This window comes from Camponotus floridanus, unplaced genomic scaffold (genome assembly GCF_003227725.1).
Source record: "Camponotus floridanus strain SB8 unplaced genomic scaffold, Cflo_v7.5 scaffold2, whole genome shotgun sequence".
NCBI classification, from domain to species: Eukaryota; Metazoa; Arthropoda; class Insecta; order Hymenoptera; family Formicidae; genus Camponotus; species Camponotus floridanus.
Window position 1 is genome coordinate 2284832 of NW_020229325.1, and position 18840 is coordinate 2303671.

General features: G+C 39.2%; 1 long non-coding RNA gene across 1 annotated transcript; it reads left to right on the plus strand.

Annotated features, from left to right (window-relative positions):
• The first annotated feature begins 3947 nt into the window (after window positions 1-3947).
• Window positions 3948-10197, plus strand: LOC105255035. The gene is made up of 3 exons (XR_889497.2): window positions 3948-4393; window positions 6946-7280; window positions 9793-10197. It is a non-coding gene; the product is annotated as an uncharacterized LOC105255035 (long non-coding RNA).
• Window positions 10198-18840: the final 8643 nt, after the last annotated feature.

Sequence of the window (18840 nt, forward strand, 5' to 3'; positions counted from 1 at the left end):
TTCATGACAGGGTTATAAGAAAAATTCAAATTTTCCAAAGGTCAGGTTTTCCCAATATCTTTATGATTGATCGGTTAGAAAAAAGATGAATTATTAAGCCTCGCAATCTGTATGCGCTGCGATGAATTCCACCTCCAGAAAATTATTCCACTCGCTATCTAGTGATCAATGAGAATCGTAAATAAAAAGCATACTATTGATAATGTTAACTCTTAAAGGTCACATATGAATCATTTTGACCCTATCGATATTCTAGCAATAAAATATCCCAAGTTTTAATCAATAAAAATATATATAAAATTTATTTTTCAATTTTTTGTTACGATAATTTTTTACAAATGTCTAATGAAATATACATAAACTTTTGTAAATTTTTTTCAAGCATTTTGAGATAGCTTAAACTGCGCGACAAAACATTGTGACTTATATGTATGTATAGAATAGAGCAAAAAATGTGTGATTTACAAGGATTAAAAATTCATTTTAATTTCTTTCATATTCTGACATTTGCTAGAATGGGATGATTCATATTATTTCATTATGTTGATAAGATTATGTTTAAACAACTAGAAAGATGTATATAATAGAGACAATTATATAGAGATGAACACATCTATGATATCTTTTTAGAGAGTTTAATATATAATGCATAAAAATATTACATTAAACATCGAGCGATGATAGATTAAAGACTTTTTTTCACACGAAAAATAGCAAATTGAAAGTAGAATCTCTCTTTAACACGTATTGCATTTTTTAATAAATAATTTTACATGAATACCTAAAAAATTAGCAAGCCGAAAACAAGCCAATTAAGACACGAGTTAACAAATTATATATATATTATTTTCAATATACAATATCAAGGTCATTAAAGGCATGTCCGCTAATGTAAATAATTAGCCCTAGATTAATTTGCATTTTTTTTCTTAAAGAGGTCGGATCGAAGAAAGCATTAGTTTCTAATAGCGTCAGTTTTACATTCAAGTGACGCATGTATATTAACCACCATGGATCACATTCCTTCATTGTGCGTCCGATAGCACATATCCGCCCACTGTTAGAATTATCAGTGCGCACCTCCGAGCTTTCGATAGCCGCTATTTGTTGTTTCACGTCGGTTACGCGGCAGATAAAAGCAGAGTTGTAACGCGTGCGTTTACGTTTCGCGACGTTCGCTTATCGCGACGTTTACACGAGAGCCGACAAATCGTTCCACATTTCGCGATGCGTTAAAATCGACGCTACATTGTATTCATTTTACATAACGTGTAAATTATACACGTGAAAAATTCACGCGCCAGTGTACGTTAAATTACATTTGGCGCATATCGGAGTATTAGCGCATATTAAATGCCGCCGATGAATCCCGGGACTGATTGCTGGGCCTATCCAGGTCAAATTCCGCATAATGCGACGATGCGGGACTTCCCAATTCTTGCTTCCAGCGCAACAGCGGCACTGCCATCGCGTTCTATGCGGCCCCGCAGTATCGATTGCCACCACCTTGCGAGGATGAAACTGGGTCGAAAGCACAGGGGGCAGCCGCTGTTTCCACCCCCGTCCGCCACTCTCCCCCGCGCCGATTTATATCATCTCATTCTGGCCAATTTGTGCCGTTACAAACAAAATAATCGGGACAGAAAATTTCATTCCTAATGATACCGTTCTATTTACGCGGTGTATATTTATTATATCGCCGTTTCCTCCTCGTCTCTATCTGCTCTTAAAAATATTTTTTCCTCCCTCTTAGTTAATAAAGCGATTGTTTTCGCGAATGTCAGGGACTCGTTCATTCCAGAATAGATTTCAGCTCATTTACTTTTACTCTCCTCTCCTTTTGACCTGGATATTTGATTGCTTCCCTTCTGCTACCCTTTCTTTTCTTTCCTTCTATCCTCTTCTCTTTCTTTCGTCTTTTTCACAGTGAGACGGAAACATGAATTTTCAGAAAATAATCGCAACAAGAATAAGTTCAATGATTGATGAAACGACGCGAATATAATAGAAGTAACGCATGAAATGAGCAGACAAAAATATATTTATACAAGAATTCTTCTCCCTTCGCCATATCCTTTAGGACCTTTCGCTTCGACTTACACCACTGGAGATTCGCTTTCCCCCTTTCACCTCTATCTACATATTCCACCACCCTATCCGTTCATCCCTCTAACCCCCTCGATCTTCAGTGTCACGTGGGTAGGCTAGTAGGCTGCCAGACTGAGCGTTTGCCCCCTCCGCCCCGGAATGGAGAATTTGCTCGCGTTTGCGTTTCGAGCCTCGAGGAGGGTTGTGGGGAGAAAATCTTTGACATAAATAATCAGTAGTGGAGCACCGCGGTGCCGGCCCGGTCGCCATGACGACGGCATCGATCGAGGCCTACCAAGAGGTCGAAGCGAGCTACCCCCCTCTTAGTAGGACTTCCTTTTTTTTTCTTCCTCTCCCTCGTGCTTTCTTACCTCGATCTTTTCCTCCACCGATAGGGTCGGCTCTTCTTCGCTCCACTTTCTTAACGAATCGTTCGAATCATTCTTTCGCTTCCTGATCTGCTCATCTGAAGTTGATATTGATAAGAGCCGCGATCCTTGTGGATTATCCGCTGCTTCCTTGTCCCAGGAATTTCACGATAACCATCGCGTCGCGTATTGATTATGTGTATATATAAGATATTTTATATAGAAATGTATGTGTAAACTAGAGACTGTTTTTTTAGATAAAAGAATAGTAGTTTTTAATAGTATCTCGAGACCTTTTTAAGTAATATGTAGAATGTAAAAGATATTGTTCAAAAATAATTTGATAATTAACTTATTAAATCAAACTAGAAAATGAAATGTCATATCAACAATATTTTAATATTTAATCATATTTTACAATAATATCATGTATAAAATTATTGTAAGTATAATGAATGAGAACACCTGAACTGAATTCAATGTCGAAGAGGATCGCAAAGAATGCGAGAGATTAACAAATATTTCAACCGGAAAGTTTTCTTCGAGGTGAAACGTCGAGGAGCTAGAAATATTACAGAAAAAAACTGAATCTTACCCAGTAACCTACTTTTACGATATTTTCAAATACATTGAAACAATATATTTGAAAAATGTTTTAGTCAGAAATCTACTAATCTCGGTTTATTTTTGTCTACAATATTTTGTACAAAATATAAAAAATTCAAATTTCATATTTTCAAAATTCAGAAGGAAAAATTTTACAAAACGCACGGTAGACATTCGCAATTTGGAATCATTTTACGTAATTGAAAATCAACTTCGATTTAATAAATTAATTTAATTTTAATTTAATTTTAATGTAAATCATGTCGGACATCACATATATGATTTTTTCATATAAATTTTATTTTAGCGGTATTTTTTACATTTTTCTATTTTCATGAAATATCATATTTAAATCAGTAGAGATTTGAAAGTGAGTTCGGAAGAGGGAGAAACGCGTCTTTTTCTTAAACGTTGGAAAAGCACGAAAAGAAACCGCAAGTCCGTGCAATCTGCGGCAAGCCCGACGCTTCGTGCACGACGCTCATGACGAAGCGTTTCAAGGCTGAAGCGTCGCCCCTCTCGTTCGCGCTCCCCCAGCTCGTACCTAGCTCCGGCTTCATCCTTGTCCGTCCGATGGATCTATCCCCCTATCGCATGACTCCGCAGCGTTACGCAACAGCCAGCGCACGCACGCGAGCGCGAGCGTGAAACGCGGCGTTGCCGAGCGAGCGAGCGAGCGAGTGGTGGCTCGGAAGGGGGGTGAGGGGGGGCAGCGGGGGCGTGCGTGTGTACGTGTGCATGCGTGTACATATGTATTTATAAGCCGTAGTGGAAATGCGGGTATGCTTCGAATATATATGTGCTTTACACAGGTTTAGAGCGACTCCGATTGAGGCGGTCCGACTGAAACTAGGTGTAGGTTCGAACGACCCGGAAACCGCGACCGATGGATATTACGTAAATGATTATTACGACAATTGTTGCGATGCGACGCGAGCGAATAATTTGCGAGAGATCGCGACGATGGATATATTCCGCGGAAGGGAATAAGACTCGTAACGATATTAAATAATAATGAAAATAAATAAATATCGTAGAGAAGTGTATATGTGGGTATATGTATGCGTGCCCCATGTATGTGTGTGAGAATCGATGAAACATACGAGTTTGTTCGTCCCTCCGTCAGAGGGTCCGTATAGTTGGCAGCTTCGTTACACTTCCGGTGTACTTCCGCATAGCGAGAGGACACGCGTGCACCTGCTCTCGCGGAAACGATTTTTCTTGCGTATCGCACCGTTTATTTAGAAAGGGAATAAAAATGAATCGTTACTCTTCTGGACAGAGACGCATCAATTGTACGCGCGAAGACCATCATCCTCATCATCAAGAAGGTAAGGACTGACGTTGCAAAGAAGTTACATAAACAAGAGGAATAGTGGAAGGGGAATGTAAAAACAAATATAACGACATATCTCGATTCTGCCATCGAGGCGCGAGGTTGCAAAAATATAAAAGTAGATGGGAACGAGATATGATATATATAAAAAGAGAATAAAGAAAGAGAGGCAGGAAGAAGACAACTTCTTCGTGAACCTCTCCGCGTCCCTTCGGCAACATTTTTCCCTGTCCGTCCTCCCGTTCTCCTCTATCTTGACGAGGAACTGCTCCGACAATAGCTCTTTTTTTCTGACGACGATGTCCGAAGGTCGAAACGCGAGACGAGTCGACTGATGTCGAATGGAAGAGTAGCGACGAGGCAAAATGGCGAGCTCGCGTTCACGTAACCGAGAGAGAGAGAGATAGACAAAGGGGCAGGGGAATCCCTCCCTATACATCGTGCTAAATCTAGCGCGCGCAGCTTTTTCTCGAGTGCTCACAAGGTCGATTAATTACGCTCGCGTCTTTTTGCGGCCGTCTCTCATTATACAAGTTCTTTTCTTTAAACACCGCATAAACATTTTGCACCTTGAACTCGTGTGTTAGAGATGAATAAAATAGAAACGAATAAAAAAAGAAAAGGATAACTCAAAGTTGTACGACGGAAGTTATACGTATATGATCGAAAAAAAGGCATATAAATAAGATAACTATTCCAATGGAGAGAAATATATGTTTAGACAGAGAGTTGCAGACTAGAAAATTACGTACGCTCTTGCTAATGTTAGCAGCGAGGAATATTAGTTTTACAACTCGTCAATTATGATGCAAATTTGCATTTAAAACAATTGCCGCATCTCTTTACGTTTTATGAAAAAAAATTATCAATGCATATGAGTCATTATGTAAATAAAAAACGATGTATTATCAATAGTTAAATTTTAAAAGATCTTGATGTAATATTAATTTCTTGCAGTTCTTTGCAAATTAAATTTCGCAGTTCTAACATAAAGGAGTCATAATTCAATTTCTTTTATGTTTAATTTATATACTCCTTTTCTCAAGTTAAAGTAAAAATAGCTCTGTAATAATTAAATTATATTGAAATTATTTAAGGATATTTTATAATTTAAGGATATTTTATGAAACATTATCGGAGATATCAAACGTGATATAAGCTAAGTAACAACATGCAGATGGAAGAATTCTTTCATGCATCCATCATGGATTCAATTCATACACCTTGAAGCGGTTAGAATACTGTTTCGCAAATACGAGCCATCGTATTTACAATAGAGCATTTTATTGTAACTGTCATGATTGAGCATGAACACATACACCTATACATCTTGCAACATTATACTTATGATAGTTACGACACGTAGAGAAGCGCGCTTGCGCGATGCTTCCTGCGTATACCGGGGATGCCCTACATTTCTGAACTATACCTACCCGTGTCCACATTACATGTGCTACGATCGGTGGTGGGGGAGTTTACGAATGGACGGAAGGAGATCGATGAGAGGAAGCGTATATACTTTCTTTCTCTCTATTTGTACTATATATTTTTTATAAATAGTTATATCTAAGCTATTACAATATAAAACTATATAGTAATAATTTCAAAACTATTTGAAAATGATGTAATTAAAATTGAATCGGATCATAAATATAGATATGTTACATATAAATGCGAATATACAAACCCATGCAGCACAGAATATTGTTGTAACATTGCAGCAATATTGCGGAAATATTACAATGTTGCTACAATATTGCTGAAATATTACAACAATGTTTTATGCTGTATGGGAAGAGAAATAAAGATATGTTATTAGTGGAACTTACAATAGCTCATTTTTTATAGAATTAAATTTTATCCTATAGAATTTTATAGAATTAAATTATTAATTATTTTATTTTATAGAATTAAATCTTATTCTATACAATTAATTAATTTCTATTAAAATCAATTAACTTTAAAATTAATAAATAACGAGAGCAAGAGAGAAATAAGCAAGAAAACTTTAATATTACTGTAACTCATTATTATTCATCGTAAAAAAGCGGAGTAAATTGAATTGGGATTAAAAATTAAGATCAATTATCGCTCTTAAAAATTTGCCGATGGAATTCGCTGTCACCTTGTATTGTGTAAGCAAGAAAGTTGTATTCCGCAAGCGGGCCAAGAACAACACGGCGGAGAGTGTGCAAAGTGACACAGCGCGCGTGTGCAATGACACAGATCCGCGTTTCCGAACCTCTTCCCTTTCTTCAACCTCCTCCTCGTCAATCCCTTTACTAACTAGACCGGTGCATCTATGCGAGAGGTAGGCCACGTAAATTTGAAGGCCGTAGCTTCCTGAATTTTTTCCAATTATTTTCATCCCATTGTATTTTAACGATATATTTTCACATGTGGGAGACTCGCTGCAAATTCGCTGTGCATATAAAATACCTTTGAATTCGATTAGAATTCGAATTCTTACGTTGAAAGAGGCCTTTGCGCTTCGATAGAATCTCCCTCACTTACATTTTCAACTAATACAAACTCTTAATTTCGTAGAAGCATCCGAACGGGTTACGTCATCAAGCGTGAGAACCGTCCGCGATCCTTCCAGGACTCCAGAATAGGATCCCTTCCTCCTTACGGCAAGAGGGCCGGCCGATAGAAATCGGCTCTGAGGATAGGCGAGTGCGAACCGCTCGAGGGGCGAGGGAGGAGCGCCGCAGAATGGTATTTCCGTTGTGTTATATCGTCTGTCCATTTGGCAGGCTTCAGGTTTGACCAGGAGCATGCGCGCAACGTGCGTCCACCTACCCGCTCATCTACCTGCCTACTAATCTGTCTGCCTGTTTACCGGTTTGCCTTGATCCCCTGAATAATCAGTAGGTGGGTTGGTAAGTAAGTAGGTACGGCTATCTTACGTAAGCTTATATACCGCCGGATCGACAAGAATGAAAGACGAACAGAAAGAGAAAAGAGAGAGAGAGAGAGAGAGAGAGAGAGAGAGAGAGAAAGAGAGAGAAATAGGAAGACGTAGCGAGAAGGCGGAATGAGGATGAACGATTGAAGAGTTTCTCGAGGATCACTTTAATCCAGGTATTAGTGCGATTAAAAATAATTCCGAAGGATATTTTCTCTCGAAACAGTGAGAGGTACTTTGTAACGATATAACATGCGTCTGAACAATTGTTAGCGTCGATAAGAGATAAATTTATTTTCGCATGTTTTCGATAATAGCTGATAAATCGAGCCAATCTACATTTGTTAGATATTTCCAAATATATACATATATATATATATATATATATATAATATATATATATATAGGTATAATATTATATATATATCTGTGTATTAGATAATTCCTATATCCAAGCGTGCAAATATATATTTCTTGTATTTCAATTTTTCGCGAATATAGAGAGAGATTTTTTTTTTTGCTATTTTTTTTTTTTTTTATAGATGTAGAAGCCAGATTAAGATTATGTTTAGATATTTTTTTAATCGGCGAAGATCGGCCGCTCGCGTGTACGCGATTTCCAGGAAGAGAGAGAGAGAGAGATAGAGAGAAAGAGATAGAGAGAAACGCGAGCGGCGGTGGCGGCGGCATGCTTTTTCCCGCAGGAGCGAAGCTCGTTGTCCTTGAGGTGTTCTCGGTTCTTCTCGTAACAGAAAGATCCGTTTCGCAGGGCGTGGTCTAGCGATGACCTCACGGCGGCCATCTTCGGCCGAGAAATCGTTTGGGAATGGTAGTAGGCGAGAATGAAAGCCGGAGTGGGCTTTTCGGCGAAAAAGATGGATGTGAACACCGGTAAATCCATTCGTGGGATGGAAATCATTGAAAGACGGAATTGCCATCTTCTCCGCCGTCGTAGCTTTTCAAGCGTTCGGAGACTCAATTTTTTCCTCCTTTCGTTGAAAAAAAGAAAATTTGAAATAGGTAACAAAAATTGTCATCCGCGCTTATGGTCCTTTCTCACCGGAAGATAGAGAAAACATTCAGGAAATTTGTAGCGTAATTAGAGTCCGGATTCTTCCTACCCTTCTCCCTTTCGAAGGCATATCACGAGCGAGGAATAATGTGTGTCGTAATATTGGCATTGACGAGCGCGAGGTTGCCGATGACTCGTCACGACTATGTTCAAAGACTGCCTAATAATTGATATCGTCGATTACGTAACTTACTACCAGTCTATGCATGTATATACGCGCGATTCTTACAGACTATCTTCCCCTCTCTCCTTCTTCCCCCCCCCCTCCACATACATCACATACACACCTGTATATATATATATATATATATATATATATATATATACACCGTATATACAATTGCAGTAAATCTATTATTGCTAATCACTTAAGCTTACTTTTTTCCATTATGTTCATCCATTATACGTTTCATGATTTACAATGCCTTTGCGCGCGATCGATATTTATCGTCAGTATTCTGACATGTACGATTGAAACGGCTTTATTTGTAATCTATTGGAAACAATATAAATAGCTGAGGGATATATATATATATATATATATGTGTGTGTGTGTGTGTGTGTGTGTGTGTGTGTGTGTGTGTGTGTGTGTATGTATATGTGGTATGTACATGTATGGATCTTAGATGTACTTTTTAAGAAAAGGTGCGCTGACTTCAGCTCAAGAAATAGCCGCGCTGACTTCAGCGCTAGAGTTTCGTTCATAAACGATGCGTGCTTTCATTCGTCTTCGTTTCCTCAAGGCCTAGCTGCCCCCTTTCCTGGTTCCCTTCTCCTATATCCCTTCTGCTCGGCAGATTCACCGCGGCGTGCTTATATCACGGAGATTCTGTCTCATTTCATCATAGTTGCCATCATTCTTTCTCTCTCTCTCTCTCTCTGTGTCTCTTTCTCTCTCGTCGCTTCCTTGCATCCTTTGTATATCCCCTTCTCCCTTGTTTCTATTCACTCCATCTCCGTTCGTCTTTGCTCTTCTCTAACATCATATGCCTGGCTCCACCCCCTCCTTTTTGCAATGATCCACGGTCTTTACCGCTGTCTCTTTGCCCCACGAGCCAACCGTTTCGCAATGATGTCATCTGCGCCATTGGCGTCGATCTCGCAATATTTTCAAGAGGCTTCGATGACAGAATTAGAGTCGGTTGTTGGCAAATTTTGACAATTATCGATCTCTGATAGATTATATTTTTCAATATTAAATAATATAATTATATAATAAAATATTAAATGTTAAATAAAATAATTATGTAGTAGGAAACAAAGTGTTACTATTAGTATTTGAAAAGGCAATTTTGAAATAATCATAAAGAGAAAAATGAGGTAAATGTTGCTGTAAAACACACAATCGAGATTAGCAGAATACGTGTAAAATTTCATATTTAATTGTGTTTCATTTCCAAATTTTTCGTTCCAGCTATGAAGACGTGGCGATCGTCTACTTTTCCGCGAAACTAGCGAAGTATCCTCCTGAAATCCAGGTATGGCACATGATGAGGCAAGACGATGCGATATCGAGGCCAACGAGTAAAATTAGATAGCGAGGATGGAATCCGAGCGCCGGTATGCGAAATGGAAACGGAAACGGCTTCGGTCGTCTATACGAAAGATGGCCGCAATGCGATGCCGCGCAAGAAAATGGCGCTTTAGCATCCGCAAATGGTCGGTTGCGCGTATCTCACGCTCTCTCGCGTGACAGAACGAAATATAGCGCGCGCTATATTTTTCCCCCTTTTATCGTCGAATTAAAATCAGAAAATTTCAACCGTAATCCATTCTAACTGTATTATAATCTAACGTGTGATGTGTACGTACTTATATATTGCTGCGTCGCGCATACGATATTGTATAATTCCCTTATCAAACACATTGATATCCAAGATGTTCTATTCAGCTTTTCACTCGTTAACGCGCGAATGGACGCGTAATGCCGCTGAGATTTCGTCACGAGTTGTTAGATTATCGAAACTACAATCTCTTGATAATTCTTGCGAAGCGGCACAAGGCAAACCGGTCCCATTTTCCTCTCCTCCACAAAAGACACGCGCGTCCGCTTCACTCCTCTTCCGCCTATATTTTTCCCTCTCGATATAACGATATTCCAAACTCTATCTCACCCGTTAGATCGGCCGCTTTACGTTACGACACGCGCGCGCAAAAACGAAACGATAGACGATAAGGCTTCTTTGCGACTAACTTTCAAACAGATTTCGTCAATTATGTATTGCGAGTAAATGGAGTTCAACCGCATATCTGGTTCTGCATACAAATGGATATCATTACGTTACGTAACATATATTTAAATACTGACCAAGGCGATTACCACTATTTGAACGTACAGCAACACGCGCAAGCACGCGCCAATTTATTTATTAATTGTCAGCCGTACATACTGTTTTTTATTATTAAAAAAAAGTATATTCGATAAGAAGAAACGGATATATGACGATATTATATATTTGCTGTGTTTTAATATTTATTAATTTCTTATTAATTTATATCGCAACGTTATTTTCGATTATATTGTCGAACAATTTAGAGAGAGAGGAGGGAAAGAAAGGGAGGGAGGGACAGAGAAAGAGAGAGAGAAAAAAACAGTATTTAATTACTGTCTACAGAATATCATGTATATCTATAGACTGTATATTTAAAAAAATTGCGTTTAAAAATTTTTATAATAAAAACAAAAAAACTCATAATATAATTTATATTATTATATAATTGTTGCTCGTTTTTGTGTGATTAATCATGTCTAGCATAATTAATCATTATTAATCATACCATGCTAAAAATAGTAGTTTAAGTAGATTTTCAATATTAGTTAGTCAGTCGATGCCATAATTAAGATTTTTACATTATCGACTCTAACTTTTGGTCTCAGATATGAAAAAAAGATTAGCATGCTTATCATAAGACTACATGAAAATTATAAATAAATATACGAATTGTGTGCAATTAATGTACATGCATGTGGATACAAATATTTTGGAATTAAATAAAAAAAGTTTCTTTAATAAAATTACAGATTTTATTAAGATTTTATACAACAATGAATATATGATATAGTTTAAGAGAATCGTTTCTTGCAGTTCGTTTGAAAATTTATTTAATTTCTAACGTATAAGAAATATAATAAATATATATAATTATATCTAATATAACATTAAAGAGAATATAATTTTTATATATATATTTGTTTCTTGTATGAAATACACATTACATAAAATATTATCAATATTATAATATGATGAAGTAGAATAGATATGCTGATTTAGCTTTTAAAACATGTTTTAATTACAAGTAAAAAGTCGCACAAATTTGAATGATGAAAAAAATCAATTTAAAATTATAAATTAAGAGTTGAGTATTAAGTGCATCATTATGCATGTATTGAAAACATAAAATAGGTAGTAAAAAAGAAGAAAACTGATTCTTTTCAAGATTTCTTAATCATCGCGTTGAAAAAAATGCGATGAAAAAAAATGACGCAGGCACGGAAAGATACGTGTCATAGAAAACGTCATGTCGATCCGGTTCGTTCGACGACTGGTCAGGAAAAAAGAATTCGCGACGGCCGCGCGGTATTTGCCGAGTTACGAAAGTAAGCAGCTTTAGAAAGTATAGTGCGCGACAAGAGGTGAACGGCGGCTTAAGAGTCCGGCGTCTCTAGCGCAATTACGGGGCCCAGCGGCGTATTTGGGCAGCGCTAGTAGTATAGGCATGTAGACAGAATTTAAATGACGTTCGATTTTGCACTTTTACTTATTTGAAAGTATCATAATGTCGAGACTTTATGGTAATTTAATAGCGTGCTAATAATCATGAATAATCAAGAGAAAAAGATTTTTGCTTGAAAGAAATGACAAAGTCAATCAAAATTTAACGTCCATATAATTAATATATTAAAACAAGAAGGTAGAAACAATAATAATGTGCAAGTATGTTATTATTGTTCCAAATTATTCTGCAAACATATTTTCAGAATTAACGTCCATATAATTAATATATTAAAACAAGAAGGTAGAAACAATAATAATGTGCAAGTATGTTATTATTGTTCCAAATTATTCTGCTGCAAACATATTTTGGTAATCATATTGCGAGAGATAAATTTCGTAAATCCATGAATAAGAAGCATATATCGTAGTCGTAATAATTCTAGGAACATTTTAATACGAATATAGTAAAATTTTCACGCACACATGTGAATATTCAGTTGGGCGTTAATTTAAATGTTGGAGAATTGACGAGGATTGCGAAAATTACGATCCACACATCAAATCGAAGGAAGAAGTGTGTCGTCAAGAGAATCCATTGAAGTATGGCCGGTGCTCGCTCAGTGTTTTCCATATTCCCAGAGCCTCTCAATATTGTCTGTACAGCTGGGGGAACACGATTTCCACTGTTGAGCCCGTGCTATGTACAAGTGTCGAGTCGCGAATTAGAAAATCTACGGAATTACGGAGTCCAAAATTACGCGTCGGAATTAAGGAACTGAACAGGGATGAAAAATTTCAAAAGTGAGAAATAAAAAATACATACTCGTAATAAATAAAGTTAATAAGGGATTCAAAATCGCTTTAAAAATTAATAATATGAGGAATTTGAGGATATGTTATATCGCGATGTGTATTACATATTTAAAAATACCAATAATATACATATATTTGTATAATAGTACTAAAAATATTATAGAACAACTCGTATGATCCTTGTTGAATATATAATCTATAGATTCAAAATTTCTAAAAGATATTGAAAAGTGTATGAAATTTCGAAAACAGAAATCAAGAATGCTCTCCAAATCTGTAGATTATAGAAGATAAGAGTACGTATATATCAGAAAAATGTTATAAAACTGAAAAATCCTTGAATACTCTCAAAAGTTAAATTACTCCGAAATCTTAAATACACGTAATACACGAGAAACCTTATATCGCCGTTATTCACCACCTTTTCTTTCTCGCTAGAAAAAGGTGGCAAACGACGGCGAGAGTTTGGGGGACCTCGGATCCAGCTTTACCGCGCACCCAAAGAACGGCGGAAGCATTATTACATCCCAAGCGGAAAACGGGTGTTGAGTCGCGCTTTGTCGCAGGGCCGATAGGAGAGAGAAAAAGACTGACTGTCGTTTTGCATATAAGCCAAGCCAGTTTCTCACCCCCACTGACCCAGCGACCGAGAGAGAGCCTGCGCTATTGTCGCGCGAGACAAGAGTGGCGGCTCTGGGGTGGTCCCGTCTCTCCGTTGCTTCCTGCTGCGCTCTCCGGTGCGTACCCGTCGCCGTCGGCCGTCGTAACAAACGTTAGATCACACACTGGCGAGGCGAGCGAGGCCCGAGCCACGGAATAATCACGTGACAGCGACGGTTGCGTCATACAGTTCGGCCCCTCTCGCTAAGCTCGCTTGAGCGGACCAACGAGTGAGAGAAGGCCGCCATCTTTCGCTGAATGAGCGAGAATATGCGAAACGGAGAGAGAGAAAGAAAGAAAGGAAAAGAGAGAGAGAGAGAGAGAGAGAGAGAGAGAGAGAGAGAGAGAGAGAGAGAGAGAGAGAGAGAGAGAGAGAGAGAGAGAGAGAGAGAGAGAGAGATCGCGACACACGGCACCATGGATCACTGATATTTTCTTTCATTTTTCTTTCGGCCTCTTTCTCTCTCTCTCTCTGTTACTCCTCGTTTCGACTGTTCTCTTTCTACCGTAAATATGGAAATTGAGAATTATTGAAATTTCGAGGAAAAATTGCTCATGTATAGTGCGTCAATGAATTTTGGTTAATTGAAATTTGGAAATTAATATGTAGGATTAAAAGAGAGAGAGAGAGAGAGAGAGAGAGTTCGTGGAATTAAAACGATTAGATTTATGGAAAGTGCGAAATTTAAAGTTCGAAGACGCGGGATGAAAACTTGAAAATAACAAAGGATAACGTAACGAGTTCGTACATGAATAATTTGCAAACGAAACGCATCAAGATCGATCGCGAAAATTTGAAATTCGAATCTGCCAATCACTCTCCACAGATTATGTTGGTCGTTGAATGAAAGTATTCGACCGTACTAGGCGTGCGCGAGAGGTACATAGAGAAGAAGAAAAAGAGAAAAGTGAGAGAGAAAGAGAGAGAAAACGAGTCCAAAGACTGCGATAAATAGGTTAGACGGTCGCGGTCAATAGGTCGCGTACTTTTTAAAATCCTTTCATAGAAAGAGAGAGGGAAGAAGAGAAAGGGGGGAGAAGGTAGGTACGATGAGATCACTGTTTCGTGGTATCTCTCTCTTCTTCTCTCTTCCCTTAATCTTTCGCTCTTGAAAGAGAACAGATTTTTTTTTTCTTTGACACCTATGCTCGTCACGATACTCACGATACACACAGGAAAAGAATGAAATTTGAAGATCGCGGCCAAAGAAATCGGCCGCGCGTGATCAACACGATTCCGAGATTCAAACACGAAAATTCTGCTTCCGGTCACGCCACGCACGCAGAATTCATCTGGCAATATCCCTCCGATAGCGCCTTTCCCCTCGTTGGTTTCTCTTCTTTTTAAATTATCCGCGTCTTTACACAATACCACTTTGCTGGCTTCCCGTTCCTCCTTTTCCTAGTATTACTTTGATTTGGATTTTTTTTAAATAAAATTGGAGTCGATTCTCGTCGAGTGCGGGAAAATTTGATTATAACGCTGCTCGATCTACGAATCTTGCGATTAGAATGAAATGGTACGTCATCCTAATCGTTAACTTTGATAGATACCTCGAATAAATTTTATTTGCCTTTCTTGGATCCTTCCACCAAGAAATCTAGAGAATTCGTATTAATATCCCCGCAAGTTCCTCCTTCAGAAGAATACAGATTCTAGAGAATATTCGAAAGAAAAACTGTAGATGCCCTTCTGCCGCGTAAGAAGGTGGTAGGCCAGTCGACCGATGGCACGCGACGACTATCCGAGAGAGCGTTACATGGCGGACGAGAACTAGTTAACGGACCGACAAGAGAGAGAGAGCGGCGCGAAAACACAACCGAATCCGAGAGCGAGCTGCGACGAACGAGGGATGCGCTCAGACGCGTAGCCCGTACGGCACTTTCAACCTCCTCCCCACCACTCGCGGCACCGACAGGGCCACATCCGGCGATGACGATATGGCGCGCACTCGCGGGAGCACAGTCGCGAGCCGCCATTGGTCGAGCGCCGTTGCTACTCGGGTCGCGATTGGCCGGCACATACACACACGTGCGCGCGCGCGCGCGGAACGTCGCACACTTGGCGGCTCGCCCGCCTTCCCTCTCTCCTTCTCTTTCCTCCTCTCTCTTTCTCTCTCTGTCCGTCTTTCTTTTTCTTTCCCTTTTCCCTCTCTCTTGGAACACGCGCGTCGATGTCGCGAGCGCGCGGAATATCCTTTCTGCTGTCTCGGCGGCCTGTGCACGGACGCGTATATCGTAACGTTACGCGTGAAGATTCACTCTCGTCGGCGCGGCTCTATGACGACAACCGAACAGGAACTGCCAGCCGCACGCGCGAGAACCCGCTACTTATGCCCCGAGTGGGAAGAAACGGCGGAATTGAGCTGTGCGGGGTTCGCCTTTGGACTCGCAACTACCGCGGGTCCAAAGAACCAATCGCCGCGACGCGGTTCGAGTCCGCAGATTGATTTGGCCGTATAAAGACTTATGTATTGCACCATATCAGAGATATTAAATGGTGCAGCTGTGTACGGAACTTAAAAAAAAATTACACGCGATTTTTGAGCGCTCTCGGATAGTAGAATGTACGCGAAATTTTTAATCATCCCCGGTATATGTGTTTCTGGAATATATTAAACACATAATTGGCTTGCAATAATATTTGTAATAATAACGTCGCGACGTAATTTATCGATATATCTTGAAAAAGTTCCAGAGCTCGATATCGGTTGATCTTCCGCTCAAATTCGCATTGTGCGTCGCCATTTTTTTCAGGGCCGTATGTTTTAAACGGGAAAAAAATTTCATGTGACCCGCTGTATTTTCTCCACTTTCAAAATTACGTATACATCTCCCTTCCTTCGTATACGAATTTATTAAAATCCATCCCGACATTAAACTGTCTGACAGTTGAAAGTTGTCATTATACGAAAGTCAGAAAAATTCATGTCTGCGAAGATAATAATTCATAATTCACTTTTACAAATTACTGTATTTTTTCACCTAATTTGAGACGAAAAAGGAAGACCCAGAAACTATCTCGGTGTGGTTGTTCTATTTTTTTTCTCTCCATTTCCCAAGTATTCTCGGTTCGCTGCAAAACGCTTGCTCTATCATTTATGGCGAAGGCGGCGGCCGAACCTTTGACCTATTTTTCTATCGATCTCGCCTGGTTTTGCATCTAGGGCGTCTCAACAGCCCCGGCCCCGGTCGTCGAGATTTCCGCCACTCCCTGACACGGAGGTCTTCGCGCTAACCTCGCATTCTGTTGTACACTTATGTGCTCTTAAAGTTATTTTGCATTTAAAGACCGAGATGAAGAAAAAAGATACACGTGGATAATATTCACGACAATTAACAAGAGAGATTTTTACGATGATAAGATTCGGACGAAGGTCAAAGCAAATAATTAAGATATCGATTAAAAATATCTTTTTTTATAACATTCCATTTCAAATTAAATGATTTTTTAAAGAATCGAAACTCTTTTTATTATATGAAGATGTATTTTTAGATTTTACTATATTGAAATTTTTAGATTTTACTATATTGAATAAACTATATTGATATCTCGGTCACAAAAATTGTCACAAACACAATCGACGACAAGCGCGCGAGGTACGTTAAAAGTACTCAGATACCGCGAGTGTTAGTTTTGTGACGCTGCGGATTTAATCGTATCGAGTAGAAAACGCTTGGTCTTTGGCGCGTTTCTCGACAATCTGCGTTCCGCCGAGGAGAGACGAACACTTCATTATCATCACGTTACGTAACGTTCGATGATGGTCGAGCATTATAATGGGTGACGATTAAATGTAAGACGGCAACATTGGAAGCATTGTTCATTTTTAAAGCGAGTAGAAACTGTTAAAGAAATTTCTATTTCGAATTCCTTCTAATTTAGTTACAGAATATTGCAGCAATATTATTAATATTATTGTAACATTGTAGCAATATTACTGCAATGCTTTGTGCTGCATGAATCATCGAGATATCTTTAAAATATACCTGAAAACGCGCATATATGATATATATAAAATTAGAAAAATACAAAAGCATCTTTGTACTTTTCTTCTTAAATAAATCCTACAAGTACAGGATACAGCATATTTGGCGAAAAAAAAATGAATTTTGAACGCGAATACTCGGGTTAACAGCCGAATATTAAACGCAACGATACTAACGGAACGATCGGGAGAATTAGGCGGTTTGATGGCGCAGTAGCCGCTCACAATCAGTCGATTAACCAGCGCGCGGAACAAGGCCGCAGGAAGGGGAGAGAGGGGAATGAAGGAAGAAGAAGGAAGGGTTAGACGGCTCCGTAAAACATCGGGGACTCAGCACGTCCTATTTCTGCGCTCGGGAAACTTCGTACGTCGGGGCGATCGCGCCCGAAGCGCGAACGGAGAGATATATAAGTAGGTCGTTCGTAGCCGCACGTGTCGTCCTTGACTCACATAGAGCGGCGCGCAGGCGCTCGCTGTTGCCGCATTGCTGGTCGCTAGGGTTCTTTTCTTTGTTCGCCTCCGCGCTCGCCTGTGTGCGTATCTCGTCCGACTGGAGATCGGACGCTGAGTGTATGTCGCGCGCGCGCGCGTTCGCGGATGGGAGCTTCCCGTTCGCTCGGATCCGCGCGTGCGCGGATGTGTACATAGAGGGTGTCCCGAGAGAAAACATCCAGGCGATTAGAGCGTCGCTCTTTCTTCGGGCCACCCTGTACACGGGGCCGAGAAAAATCTCCCGGCAAACACCAAGTAACAGTTATATAACTGTTTTTTAGTTATAATTTCCTACTCAACAATATAACTGTTACATGTTATATAACTGTTATGTATTAAATAATAATCATATTGTTGAGTGGGAAATTATAACTAACAGTTATGTAACTGTTACCTGGTGTTTGCTGGGCTGGTTGGAAAAATTCGATATCGTTTCAATCTCTTTTTATAGAGTGAGAGAGAGAGAGAGAGAGAGAGAGGGAGATTTCGGTGAAAGTCTTTCGGTGAAAGATTAGAATTAGTACTAAAATCTCTATCTTTTCTATATGATTAGCTTGCGTAACGTTCGCGTGGACATTCGAATGGAAAGAGAAAGGTTATCAGGCGGAAGACAAAGTCTTATTTTCTCCTCGCGAAATAGAATATATATATATATATATATATATATATATATATATATATATATATCTTGTAAGCCAAGCAGCGTGACGCAATGCGCTGTGGCGGAAATATATGCTCGATTCTTTTCTCGGCTCTTCAGCTTTCCGTGTCTATAACTTTATAAACTATTAC